Here is a 13,731-nt window from a genome sequence, read left to right on the forward strand (position 1 = left end):
AAGACTGACCAGGAACTGAACCCACCGTGTATAAAAATAATGACAACTCTAACAACCATAGTAATGATGAGACAGTAATAGTAGGGGCTTCTCTGGTGGCTCAGTGGTAAAGAACCCGCCTGCCGGTACAGGAGACACGGATCTGATCCCTGGTCCAGGAAGATCCCACGTGCTTCGGAGCAGTTAAGCCTGTGCGCCACCGCTGCTGCGGCGTGGGCTTTAGAGCCGGGGAGCAGCAACTCCTGGGCCCATGAGCTGCAGCGACTGGAGCCCTCACCCCGAGAGCCTCCGCTGCGAGAAGCGCCTGCGCCGCATCTGGAGAGCAGGCCCCTCAGGCAACCTGAGAAAAGCTTCGCACAGCAAGAGACACCTGGCACAGCTTCAATAAATAATGTTACGTTTGAACGATAGTAATATTAATAAAAATAATGTAGTTTAGTTGCTAAGTCATGTGTTAGTCGCTCAGTCATGTCTGACTCTTTGTAACCCCATGGACTGTAGCCCGCCAGGCTCCTCTGTCCCTGGGATTCTCCAGGCAAGATACTGGAGTGGGGTGCCATGCCCTTCTCCAGGGGATCTTCCCGACCCAGGGATCGAACCTGTGTCTTCTGCTTTGGCAGGCGGATCCTTTACTTCTGAGCCACCAAGGATGCCCTGATATAATAATAACAACAAATTTGGTGAGTGCTCATCACCTGCTGGGAAACTGTCCTGAGAGCTCCACGTGCCGTAAATGAATTTACTCCTCACAACAAACCCACAAGGCAGAGGCATCATCGCTCCAGTTTTACAGATGAGAAAACTGGAACTCGCAGGTGAAACGCCTCAGCTGACCAAGGCCATTTGCAAAAATGGATACACAGTAGATGATGTCTCCATCTAAATCTAGCTTTTTCAAAAGTAAAAATAATTTACTAATGGGCTTATAAACTTTCAAAGCTCTATTATTCAATTTACATTTAATCCAACTTGAGAGGTAACTTCAATTAAAATGTTTGAGATTATGAAAAATCTTTGCCCTGAGAGAGGTGTGTGCAGACAGGACAGAAACTTTCAACCCGAAAGCGTCTGAGTTCCATATCCCAGCCGTTGCAGGTTTTAAGGCGCCTCTCCGGCAGTGTCGAGGCCAAATGGCCTGAAAGAAGGAAAATCCATTTGCACGTCTTTTGCAGGGACAACTTGGACTCAGATAACATTGGTTTCCGCCAGCAGTTACAGAATATGTGTTGTGAACTTGCTTCTGCCTTTCAAATTTTGCAAGGGGCCCGATTTCCATGAGACGAAAACAGGCGGTGACTGCCACCTATCGGTCAACGTCAGTATTGGCCGAAGCAAACGCTTTGGGCCTGCGGTGCATGCGCTCAGTCCTGTCGGACTCCGCGACCCCATCGGCCGCAGCCCGCCAGTAAGGCCAAAATGTCTGGGGACATCAAAGGAAATGCTTTCACGTTCAGCAATTAAACCTTTCGTTCAAGGTTTGCACGAGCACGGCAAGTCCTTTTGTACCCCAAAGATGTTGCTGCTGTTTTCAGTCGCTCAGTCGTGTCCGACTCTTGCGACCCCATGGACTGTAGCCCACCAGGCTCCTCTGTCCATGGGATTCTCCAGGCAAGATACTGGAGTGGGCTGCCATGCCCTCCTCCAGGGGATCTTCCTGATCCAGGGATCGAACCTGCGTCTCCCACACTGCAGGCAGATTCTTTACCGGCTGAGCCACCAGGGACACCCACCCCAAAGACGGTACAACTAATAAGGTCGTAACGTTGATCACAGCTGACTGGGGATGTGCCAGTGCTGAGACCTCTAGGTGGAGAGCAGTGCTGTCAAATAAGGCTGTGGGCTCGTGGGCTCTGGGGACTAAACACCCAGGTGCGAGTCCCCACTCAGCCACCTACTGAATGAGTGACACCGGCAAGTTACCGGGCCTCCCGGGGCCTCAGCTTCCTCTTCTGTAAAATGGGGATCATCAGGGCACACACTCTAGAGGTCGCTGTGAGAGTTCAAGGCACTAATACATAGAAGGTGCCGCAAACAGGGTGTGGCACGTGGTGAAGGGGCGCCCTGAAGGTTCTTCATGATTAGAAGTATCACCTTGATCATCACTGATACTCCCAGAGTTGTCTGACACAAGCAACTAAAGAACTGGGCAGCACTTCTGATTCCCGTGATCACCTCACGGTCAGGCCGGCATCCTGGATCTGTATTTTCAGCAAGTGCACACAGGCATGGGGGCTGTGACAGAGAGCAGCCCCCAGGATGTCCTGGGGATGAGGACATTCTGGGGAGGCGGGCCTTTCCTGTTACAGCCAGGGAAGTCCTAGGCAAGCCAGGATGAGTCGATTACCCTGAAAGCCGTGTCAGGGACTCTGTGTGGCAGGAACCCTTTTTATCCCCATTTAGCAGATGGCAAAGCTGAGGTGCAGGTGGTCCAGACTGGACCATTCCTGTCTGTGATGAAGCTTCCTCCAGTCTCCAACAGAGGAGAAGAATAAATCAGATGATGAGTTTTATCCATCAAGAAAAACATATTCTTTGAAAGAGCTCAGTTTTTATTTTGGAAAAAAAAAATTGAAGGTGGTATCAAAACGCCCTTTAATGACCTGATGGTGTGCATAGTTTTGTTCTTATGAATGTTCTTTAATCTGATATTAAGCACGAGTCTCCATATGGCAGAGAGGCTTGTTTTTGAAATTAGACTCAAAGACCTAGCATTTGGAGAACGTGGGCTAGGTCTTTGGCTGGGGGTCATTCAGATGAGAAAGTCTCCCTACTTCTCCATTTCCCAGCTCTGTTACTGAGGCCAGTCTTCACACTGTTACACATTCCAACCTCATGGGAGATTTCAGTCCCTGTGTCCAGGCCCCGCCAGACCCATCCCGTCGGAACCCCTGGCTGGGGCCCGGGCATCAGAATATTTTCAGGATCTCCGGGTGACTTCCATGATGGCGAGGGCTGAGAGGTGCCATCCTGGACATTTTGGGCCAGGGACTCCCCCAGATGCTGGCTCCCCTGGTACATAGAACCAAGGACCGGATTCTCAGAGAGAAGAAGGGCACTGGCTTTCAACGTCCACAAATCACAGCCATCTCAGCAAGTCTGAAGATGTTTGCAACCCTTTCAAAGCACTTTTTTTTTTTTTGGCCAAACTGTCCACGTGGCATGCAGGATTTCAGTTTCCTGACCAAGGATCTGACCCAGGCCGCGGCAGCGATGGTGACATATCCCAAGCACTAGGCCAGCAGGGAACTCCTGAGCTGGGTGTTCTTGTTGTCCCCACTTTACGGATGCATCACGTGGGTCCAGAGAGCCTGACTTCCTTGCCTAAGACCAGGCTATGAGCTGAATTATGTTCCCCTCCAAATTCACATGTAGAAACCCTAACCCAGCATGACTGTATTTAGAGACAGACTAGAGGAAGTTATAAGGGTGGGGCTCTAATCCTAAGGATTAGCAGCCTTATTAGAGAAAACACCCAAGAGCTTGTTTTCTCTCTCTACCACGTGAGGACCCCACAAGAGGTCAGAGGTGTGAGGGCTGCAAGTGAGGAAAAGAACTTCCACCAAAACCAGAATTAGTTAGGATCTTCATCTTGGATTTATTAGCCTCTAGGGTTTCGGGGAAACAAATATCTGTTGTTCAAGTCACCCAGTCTGTGGGTTGCTTGCTTGTTTTTTTTGTTACACTGCTTAGTTGACTAATACAGATCATCACCTAGTAAGAGGGAGCATCAGGACTTAACCCTTAGCAGCCTGGCTCCACAGTTCATGCTCTAAACTTTTTCTTACTCTTACTATCTCCTCTACCATGTAAGTTATGCTAAATTTTATTAAGTATTTGCATATAATGTAATACAGCATAGACTATAAAATATTTATTGCATATCTGTTTTTACAATGAGAAATCAAAAACATAAATAGTCAAGCCAGACCTAACGTGAATAAAAAATTGAAAAGTCATCAATAATCTTTGGAAAGATTTAGCCCAAGGGCTTGGCAGCAGTCGGATGAGAAAACAGTTCTTGCTGTTTATTTCACTTATTAGTGTTGTAATCCCTCTAGCTCTGTTTTGACCCACAAGTGAATTGGCCATTCAGGGAAGTTTCTTTTGCATCTCTCCTCCTTTACTCCAGGGATTGGTGTTCATGGGGCCTTCTTTAATGTACTTAATCAATTAATCAATTTTAGAGGGTTTTAACTGAATGACTTTGACAAGTAACATTTATAAGTTTAAGGCGCAACATGTTTTACTTTGATACATTTATATATTGTAATATGGTTGCCAATGCAATGATATTAACCATATGATGCAATTAAATGTCTATATTCATTTCCTGTGCCTTCAGTCTCTACTACTCCTTACAAGTTCCTTCCCTTAAACACCCTTCCTCTTATCCCCGCCCACCCCTCCCACCACTGACTCTTCATTGAGTTACAAGTTAATGATATGTCCTCCTTCTCCAAACAGATCAAACACCAAACATGGTACCAGCTGCCCTAGAGAAAGAGCGTTTCTGCAGCGGCCACTGTCAGATGGAGGAGGAAGTCCTCAAAGGGTGCGCTGGTGACAGAGTTAGTCACTGGGTGAACGGGAACACCTTTGATCAGTGCAGTGGAACGTAGGTAAACTGGCGACCCTTCTCACCACCCACTGAGGGCGGTGCCAACAGGAGCAGGCTGGCATGCCCAGCAGAACAAGCCCTCTGCCCCCAGCTCCAAAGACAGCCTCAAGGTGAGTGACGAGAACAGATGTGCAGGGCCCCGTGGTCCTGCACCGTGACGCGGGCCGCTGTGTGCAGACAGGGCTGAAAGCCGTTCCTCTCTGCGCCCCCAGCCCTGCGCCCAGAGCCCTGGTACGTGTGGGTTCAGGGCGAGGGCCTCCTTATCAAAGCGCTGCTGAGTGTTTGAGGAGACCTGGGAATTGAGATCCTGCTACTGGAATGCTTTCTTGTGTTCGCATCCCTTTACCCATCGCGGTTCCTAGAAGCCTCGGAGCTCAGTATCTTATCCCGGGTGTTGCCCCAAACATCTTTAGGCTAATAGTGATGGCAGGTAACATTAGCCGCAGCCTTACTATGAGCTTGGCAGGGTCAGGAGTAGGGTGGGGCAGGAGAGGCGTCAGGGCGCAAAATGCAAGGAGGCGACCCCTTCAAGGTTGGGCAGGTACCGTGGGCACCTCAGAGTGAGTGCCTCCCCGCGTTGCCCTGCAAGGAGCCCAGCACCGGGCACTTGACTTCCACTGTTTGCGTTTTCTCTTACAGCAGCCCGTTATCCCCCCATTACACAGATGAAGAGACTGAGGCTTAATGATGCAAGCCCCTCACCCTGAGAATGTAAACTCCGTGGGGGCAGGTACCCCACTTATCCTGCTTGCACGAGTGTGCCCTCAAGTTATATCTGCTGATTTAATGGATAAAGGAGAGTAAAGTAACCCTGATCAGATAGGAAGCTCTGGTGAGGCAGAGCTAAGGTTGAACCTGGTTCCACAGGACTAAGGCATTCAGACCCTTCAGGCTGCCCAGCCCAGCTCTGGGCAGCAGGAGAGGCTGCTGACACGGTGACTCTCCACCAATGTTTGAGCCGCCAGCGGCTCGGGCAGGCCTGCAGGAGCGGGCCCGCCCTCCCGGGCCTTTCCCAAACCTCCCTGTGCGTCCCCGTCGCCACCAGAAGCCAGACAGGATGGGTTCAGCCAGGCCCGGTTCTCTCCTGAAGCACATGCCTTTCCCTACAAAGACAACCCTTCCCGAGTTTCAGAACCCTTTGGGAAAAAACAGCCACCCTGATTTGGGACTCCTTCAGTTGAAATCCATGTTGGCAGGGCCCTCCCTTGGTTTTAATTTAGGGGCAGAGCAAGGATCTATATGGCTTCCCAGGTGGCTCATTGGTAAAGAATCTGCTTACCAACGCAGGAGACACAGGTTCAATCCCTGGGTCTGAGAGATTCCCCTGGAGAAGGAAATGGCAACCCACTCCAGTATTCTTGCCTGGGAAATCTCATGGACAGAGGAGCCTGGAGGGGTACAGTCCATGGGGTCACAAAGAGTCGGACAGGACTGAGTGATGGAGCATGCGTGTGCACATGCGCACACACACACACCCCCCTGCCCCAGGATCTATACACTCCTGGCCTCTAAGGCAGCTCAGCTCTAGCAGGGCATGATGAGAGTGGGGTCAGATGCCTCCTGGTGAAAAATTTAAGGGGGTTCCAGAAAACTCGGCCATCAAGATTAAATAGTACATATATACATTTCAATAATATATTATCTTAAAAAAACAGAATTAATGCTGGGAGTGGTTCTTTACAAAATGTGTGGTTACTTGGTTCATTGTGGATGTTTTCACATTCATTGAGAAATTTAAAAATATTGCTTTAAAATATAATTTATCTCAAAGATGGAGTTTTTTGGTGTCTCTTAAATTCTGCCCCCAAGGAGAGGACAGAGCCTCACTCATTGTTGGGGGCCAGAGTGAGGTACTCCGCCCATGGCAAAGGTCATGAGGAAGGAGGCTCGACATACGCAAAGGCGGGATCGAGCCTCAGGAGTCCCCCTGGAAATCCTCGAGCATCTACCCCCATAACCAGAGCCTGCCTACTTTACTACTTTGTGCTCTCACCTACACCTCTGACTTTACGGGGGGCTGTCCCCCACCACCTCTTTCGGAGAAGGAGTTAACCTAGAGCTCCAGTTAATAAAAACTCCTGGGCGTGATAAGAGTGTTTTAACCTACAAACTCCTCTGAAGGTTCTCTGGCCTGCCTGACAGGCTTGTCCGGCCACATGTGATTGCTCACAGCCTCCCAACCGTGAGAGGCACGAGATGCTTTAAACCTTCTAAAAACAGGTTCCTTAGAAAAGTTAGAAAACTATTAGTATAAGTATAATGGGCTGATTAGAAATTGTGTTGATGAAGGGTTTTTCATTTGTTGAGCCAATGTTTGTTGCTAAATCTCCATATCCCCTGCCCTTACACACATTAATGAATATATAGAAGAAATAAGTATTAACCTTTGATATTAATCACGTTAGACCTTAGGCTAAGTAAATTCTTTCCTTAACTAAAACCCACTACACCCTCATCCTATAGGAATGTAACTTTATTTGGGTGGCGTCTGTTTTAAGAATAATCACCCCTGGAGAAATAAGTGTCCTGGTTGACTGACCACTGTCACAAGGAGAGGGTCATAAATTGTCAGCAGGCCCCCTGGCCAGAAGATGATGTAACACCCCTAAGACCTCTGTATACATTTGTATGAAGCACCTGACTTTGATAAAAGTCAGGACTGCTGACCCCGCGTGACTTTTGCATAACATCTCAGTGTATAAAAGTAGACCATGGAAAATAAAGAATTGGGATCAGTTTCTCAAAATACTGGTCTCCCCATGTCACTCTCTCTCTCACTCTGGTTGAGTCTCCATCTGGAGCACGGAACCCGCCATGCTTACTAATTTTGCCTGGGCTTCTAAGATCCGACCGAGGAGGCCTCAGTGTCTCCTCTCCTTCGGGAGAACGGAAGGACACCTGCGGCCTACGTAAGTGGTGCAAACTTCTTGTCTTGAAGTTTTATTGGTCTCCCGCGTAAACCAAGCTACTCAGCCTCTTTTCTCCACTGAATTTTCCTACTGAGCTATCCTCATTCTATTATTCTTTATATCTTTGATAAAATATTTAAATAAATAGGTCGCCGACGCCATCCCCGCTTCGAATACCCTGGATCAGCCGGGGCTGGACCCCGGCAACTCATCTCACTGAAGTCGGCTCTGATGGGAGCTCAGTTTCACAGCTTCCCTTCCGTGAGATCTAGGAGTCCCTGCCCACCCCTCCGCAACCTCATTTTCCTAATATCACATGGAGATGATGACAATAATAAAAATAACAGTTAATGCTCATTAAGCACATCGGTAGGTGTTCCCTGCCTTGGTCCCTCAGCCCTCGTGGACGTCACTTAGATCTCGAGACTATTAACTTCCTGTTTTACAGATGAAGACACTAAAGCTCAGAGAATGAAGTCACCCACCCCAGGGCACCCAGCCGGTCAGTGGTGGGATTGAGACTGGATTGGGCATCATTCGGGCTCCAGACCACCTGCTCTCTCATCACCATGGCTGTTCAAGGCAGTAAATGGAGTTTCTGAAGGCAGTGCAGATTTCCGGAGTCTGCTGTTGGGATCTGAATCCTGCAGGTGCCTCCAGGGGAGGTCTTGAATGTCAAATAAGAATTTATGTCAAGAGCCAGATTCACAAAAGTCCCTGGGGAAGTCCTTCTCCCCGTCTCCTTCACCTCCTTAGACTTCCCCTAGACACAGACTCAAAGTTGGCTCTGCACTGGGGGACTGTAGTTCTGATGGCGGTCCCCCAAGCACACAGCATGCCCCTCCATCCACTTGACTCTCCCCCTAAGGTTTACACTTGAAATGACACGCAATGGGTCCATGCAAATAGGAGTTATTCCTGCTGTTTTGAACTCAACACTACCCACATTATCATGTAGTCCTTGTATCCTTTTAGAAAGGGCTATCTTTGGGTCCATTTCACAGATGGTGAAACTGAGGCCCTCGCAGACCCAACACCACACAGTGACTTACTGGCAGAGCCAGGGTCAAGCTCAACCCTCTCTGGCCTCTGGCTTCCACAATTCATCGCCTGCAAATAACAAAAAGAACAAACTCTCCGGCCACGCTGAAAAGATCTGGAAGCAGTTACCTGCAAGCCCCCGGTGGGAGTGTCTTCTGTCCTCGGGTATCTCCTGGAGCTGCTTCTGCGTGGAGTGCTGTGTGTCCCGCTGGTGCTGCCCAGTGCCAGGCTGTCAGCTGAGCCCAGCTCCTTGCCCTTTGCTTCCTCGTCCGGAGCCTGCTGGCTGAATACACAGAGCAGGGCAAACACAAGCCTGGGTGGAGCTCGCCTCTCCCGGACCGCCCTGCAGGAGCAGGTTCTCTTCCTGGCTCGGGGGCTGGCCTCGCCTCTCCCAGAGAACCTGAGCCCCCGATTGCTCTTGTGCTGACGCCTGCCTGGCCCCACGAGTCCTGTCCTCACCGGCCGCGTCCACTCAGGCTGACCCGGGCAGCTGGCTCCCTTCCCCAGTGACCACGGGGCCTGGGGAAAGCCGGGAAAACACGTCCTGTGAGGTTTTGCTGCTCTGCTTGCCTTTCACCTTCATTCTTTCTGGGACACCACGGAAGGGGGAGGAAACACCATCTCACCCCCCACAGCCTCCAGTCATGTAAACATCCCTCCCAAAGGCCTGTGGGTACTGGAAAGCAGGTAACATAAGGGTGGTTTACTGCTCTGGAGACAAGGCCTGGCACTGGAAAGGGCATTCTTCTTTTCTGCAAGCTAGAAATTCAAGACAGGCCATTCGATGTACTTAATTCCAGCAAGGATATTTACTACAACATCTTGGAAAGACACATGCACTACAATAGGAGAGCATAAACAGAAAGATAACCAGGGACTTCCTCGGCGGTCCAGTGGTTAGGACTCCACACTCCCAAGGAAGGGGCACAGGTTTGATCCCTGGTCCAGGAACTAAGATCCCATAGGCCACATGGCCAAACAAAAACAAAACGCTAAGCTGATAGTTACACAACTCTGTAAATATACCAAAAATCACTGAATTATGCAAGTAAGGCAAGTGAATTGTATGGTATGTAAGTTATAAGTCAATTTTTAAATTTTTTAAAAAGATAACCAAAGAAGGCATCACCAACTCAATGGACATGAGTTTGAGCAAGCTCCAGGAGTTGGTGATGGACAGGGAAGCCTGGCGTGCTGCAGTCCGTGGGGTCTCAAAGAGTCAGACACAACTGAGCAACTGAACTGAACTGAACTGAACAAAAGAAGATAGAAACATGAGAGTGGGTACGTTGAATGGGAGTAAGAGCACTGGCGAGTGTATGTCTGGGCTTATAAACTTGCTCAGATGTGGCTTTGAGCTTCCTAACAGCCAGTGCAAAAAGGGAAACATGGTGAGTTATGTTGTTCAGTGTTCTTGAGAAAACACTCCAGAGAAATAAAACTAGTAATTACGTGGCTTTGTTCATTAATATATGCATCCCAGCACCGTCATGAATACTTGTCAAGCACCAGCTGTATACAGGCCTGTGCTTAGAGGCCCTGCCCCACCCTGCCCAGGCTCACTACAATTAAACACAGAGTACTGAAGATAAACAGAGTCACAGAGTGGGATCCTCATTATGAAACAAAAGCTGAGGCTGCTAGGAGGGAGAAGCAGGGGGAGCTAGAGAGGCCCCTTTGAGAAAGGCCTATGTGAGGAGCAGACGTGCTGCTGAAATAAACACTCAACTCACAACTGGATGCACCGCAATTAGGTCCATAAGCTGGACTCCACCCGTCAGGCGTGCACAGCGTGCCAACACAGACACAGGCACGGGGTCAGGCGGCCAGCAGGAAGAGGGCCTGGGCGCCCGGACCCCGGCCCTCAGTAGACCCCGGCCCTCAGCGGACCCCAGGCCCACAGCGGACCCCAGGCTCCCAGAGGACCCCAGGCTCCCGGACCTCAGGCTCACAGCCGACCCCAGGCTCCCGGACCCCAGGCTCACAGTGGACCCCAGGCTCACAGACGACTCCAGGCCCACAGCAGACCCCAGGCCCACAGCGGACCCTAGGTTCACAGCAGACCCCAGGCTCCTGGACCCCAGGCTCACAGAGGACCACAGGCTCACTGAGGACCCCAGGCTCCCGGACCCCAGGCTCACAGCCGACCCCAGGCTCCCGGACCCCAGGCTCACAGAGGACCCCAGGCTCACAGCGGACCCCAGGCTCACCCCATGGCTGACCAGCTGCTGAGTGGGAGCCAGCGGTTCGCTCTCCCCAGCCCTCAGTCTCTGTCGCCCCTCTTGGCTGCGGGGGCTTCTGTGTTTTTTGTGTGCTGGGTTTTGTGTCTCTGAAGCCCAGCACCCTGCAGAGCAGGAAGGCCTCTCCCTGCTGTAGAGGAGGGCTCAGCAAGCCCTCCCTGAATGCACCGGCTCCCCCGTCAGTATGTGTGACAGGAGGTACCCTTGGATGGCGTCTTAGCATGAAGAAACATCGTCTGGGCAGGGAGCTTGTCTGGTCTATCACAGACCCTCCCCGAGTGTTACTGAGGAGTGGTCCCATGGGCAGGGCTTGCTCAGTGATGGGCAGGACCTCGTGCAAGAGGGAAATCCAGAGACCCTTGTTCTGAAAGCAGGAAATAGTGCTGGGAGAGGTCCTGGAGGGCTTCCCAGATAGTGCGGTGGTAACGGATCCACCTGCCGGTGCAGGAGACACAAGAGACTAGGGCTTCATCCCTGGGTCCCTGGAGAGATCACCTGGAGGACGAAATGTCAAGCCACTCCAGTATTCTTGTCTGGGGAATCCCATGGACGGAGGAGCCTGGTAGGCTGTAGTCCATGGGGTCGCAAAGAGTCGGACATGACTAAGCAACTTGACTTTCAATTTTCACTTTCAGGCATTGGAGAAGGAAATGGCAACACACTCCAGTGTTCTTACCTGGAGAATCCCAGGGACGGGGGAGCCTGGTTGGCTGCTGTCTATGGGGTCGCACAGAGAAGCGACTTAGCAGCAGCAGCAGCAGCAGAGCACGAATAAGCACACATGCAGAGGTTCTAAAACAGAAAGCATTTTCCTTTCTTCCACAGCCTCTCACTACGTGTTATATATTTTACTTACTATTCTAAGTCATTCTAAGTAAAGAAAAATTGAAAATTTCAGTTATTAGCATGAGTTTTACCATTCAATTTTCTAGCATGCAATATCGGTTTTAAATGCAATGAACTCCTTCTTGGAATACCCCAACTCACACAACTTATATTCCCTCTTTTACTAAAACAGAGTAAGTGCCACACACACTGGCTCGATTGTAGACGTTGCTTCGAGGCGCTCACGCGTTGGGCCCGCACTGTCTGCCTTCAGCTGACTGAGGAGGAAGCGCAGGTTGAGGGGAAAGAAGCCACTGGCTGCTGCATCTTTCCTCCTCTTAGCCATCCCTGCAGGGAGCAGGCATGAAGGGGAAGAGGTACCGCGGGTCCTTCTGCTGTCTGTGCTTAGAATGCGTGGCCTTCTTTCTGCTCTGAGCCCATTTCTGATTATGAGTGGAAACCGAGGCTGCTCAGGGCTGCCAGTGCCCCTACAAACTCGCTTGTAGCTGTACCACACTTCACTTCTACTCGCCTTGAGGCTTGCTAGACACCCGCCCACCAGGGTCCACAGGGTTTCCTGCCTGTGGGCACCATGGAGACCCGTGAACGGGCAGCAACAGACAGTGGACGTGTGATGGCGTGTCCTTCCTGTGTTCACACACCCACCCCTTTCCATCAGGTTTTTTAAAAGACTCTTATTTTTTAGCTTCACAGCAAAACTGAGAGGGAGGTATGGGGATTCCCTGTACACCAGCTGCTTCCACACGTGTACGCTCTACCCCACTATCAGCGGCCCACTCCAGAACGGGACATTTTTTACAGTCAATGAACCTACATTATAATTACTTAAAATCCACAGTTTTGATGAATTGACGTATCATATGGGATAATGATAGTATCATACAGGATAAGGTCACTGTCCTAAAGATCTTCTGTGTTCACTCTCTTCTAGAATTTTTTTTAAATTAACTAATTTTTTAAAACTAGAGGACAATTGCTTTACAGTGTTGTGCTGATCTCCTCTGTACAACAGCATGCACCAGTCATAAACAGATCTCTCTCTATATATATCTACGCATACATCTCCTCTCCCCTCCGTGGAGAGCCTCCCTCCCACCCAGCCCCATCCCACCCTCTAAGTCATCACAGAGAGCCGGGCTGGGCTCCCTGCCTTACGGAGCAGCTTCCCACTAGCTGTCTACTTTACACACGGTGGCGTATATGTCAAGGCCACTCTCTCAGTCCCTCCACCCTCTCCCTCCCCTGCTGTGTCCACAGGCCCTCTCTCCATGTTACAGTCCACTCATGATGGTATATACTCTACGGGTTTGGCAAGTGCACAGTGATACATGTCTGCCACTGAAGTGTCACACGGGATGAGGTCACTGTCCTAAAGGTCTTCTGTGTTCCGCCTCTTCATCCTTCCTTCCCCCTAAACCTTGGGAAGTTGTTCATCTTTTTAACATCGCCACAGTTTTCCTTTTCCCAGGACGTCACGTGGTTGGATCGTACAGTTTGCAGCCTTTTTCAGACGGGCTTCCTTCCCTTTGAAATACGCATGTAAGTTTCCTCCATGTCTTTTCATGGCTTGCTAGCTCATTTCTTTTTAGCTCTGGATAATATTCCATTGTCTGGATACGCCAGTTTATTTATCCATTCAGCTTCTGAAGAACATCTTAGCGACTTTCAGGTTTTGGCCATTATGGATAAAACTGCTGTAAACATCCACATGCAGGTATTTGCATGAACATAAGTTTTCCATTCCTTTGGGAAAATGCCAAGGTGTGTGACTGTTGCATCACATGGTATGAGCATGTTTCATTTTATACGAAACCGCCAGACAGTCTTCCAAAGTGGTCATAACGTCTTCCGTCCCCGCGGCCGTCCCCGCGACCACCTGTGAGCGCTCCCCAGCATTTGATGTCGTCAGTGCTCTGACTTGACTTTTCTTATAGGCTGTTTTGCGGCCACAACACAAGTTCAATGATAAAACGGTTAGTGAGCTCAAGAGGGTGACTGCAGAGCGTTAAACCAAGCTCAGGGCCCTGGCTGGAGGCGGCAGCAAGTCCACAGACTTCTGGGGGAAGAGTCTGCTTCT

The 13,731-nt window shown here is 50.1% G+C and overlaps 1 protein-coding gene across 11 annotated transcripts in view; it reads right to left on the reverse strand.

Moving 5' to 3' along the window:
- BCAS1 (brain enriched myelin associated protein 1) overlaps nucleotides 1-9,004 on the reverse strand; it is a 99,692-nt gene extending 90,688 nt beyond the window's left edge. For 7 of the 11 annotated variants that reach the window (XM_059892449.1, XM_059892446.1, XM_059892441.1 and 4 more), the window contains exon 1: nucleotides 8,698-8,994. The gene's annotated coding sequence lies outside the window, so the exon portion shown is untranslated. Of the gene's footprint in view, nucleotides 1-8,697 lie in introns of all 11 variants that reach the window. The other 4 variants (XM_059892442.1, XM_059892444.1, XM_059892445.1 and 1 more) reach the window with 4 other exon arrangements.
- Nucleotides 9,005-13,731: the final 4,727 nt, after the last annotated feature.

This window comes from Bos taurus, chromosome 13 (assembly GCF_002263795.3).
Source record: "Bos taurus isolate L1 Dominette 01449 registration number 42190680 breed Hereford chromosome 13, ARS-UCD2.0, whole genome shotgun sequence".
Lineage (NCBI taxonomy): Eukaryota > Metazoa > Chordata > Mammalia > Artiodactyla > Bovidae > Bos > Bos taurus.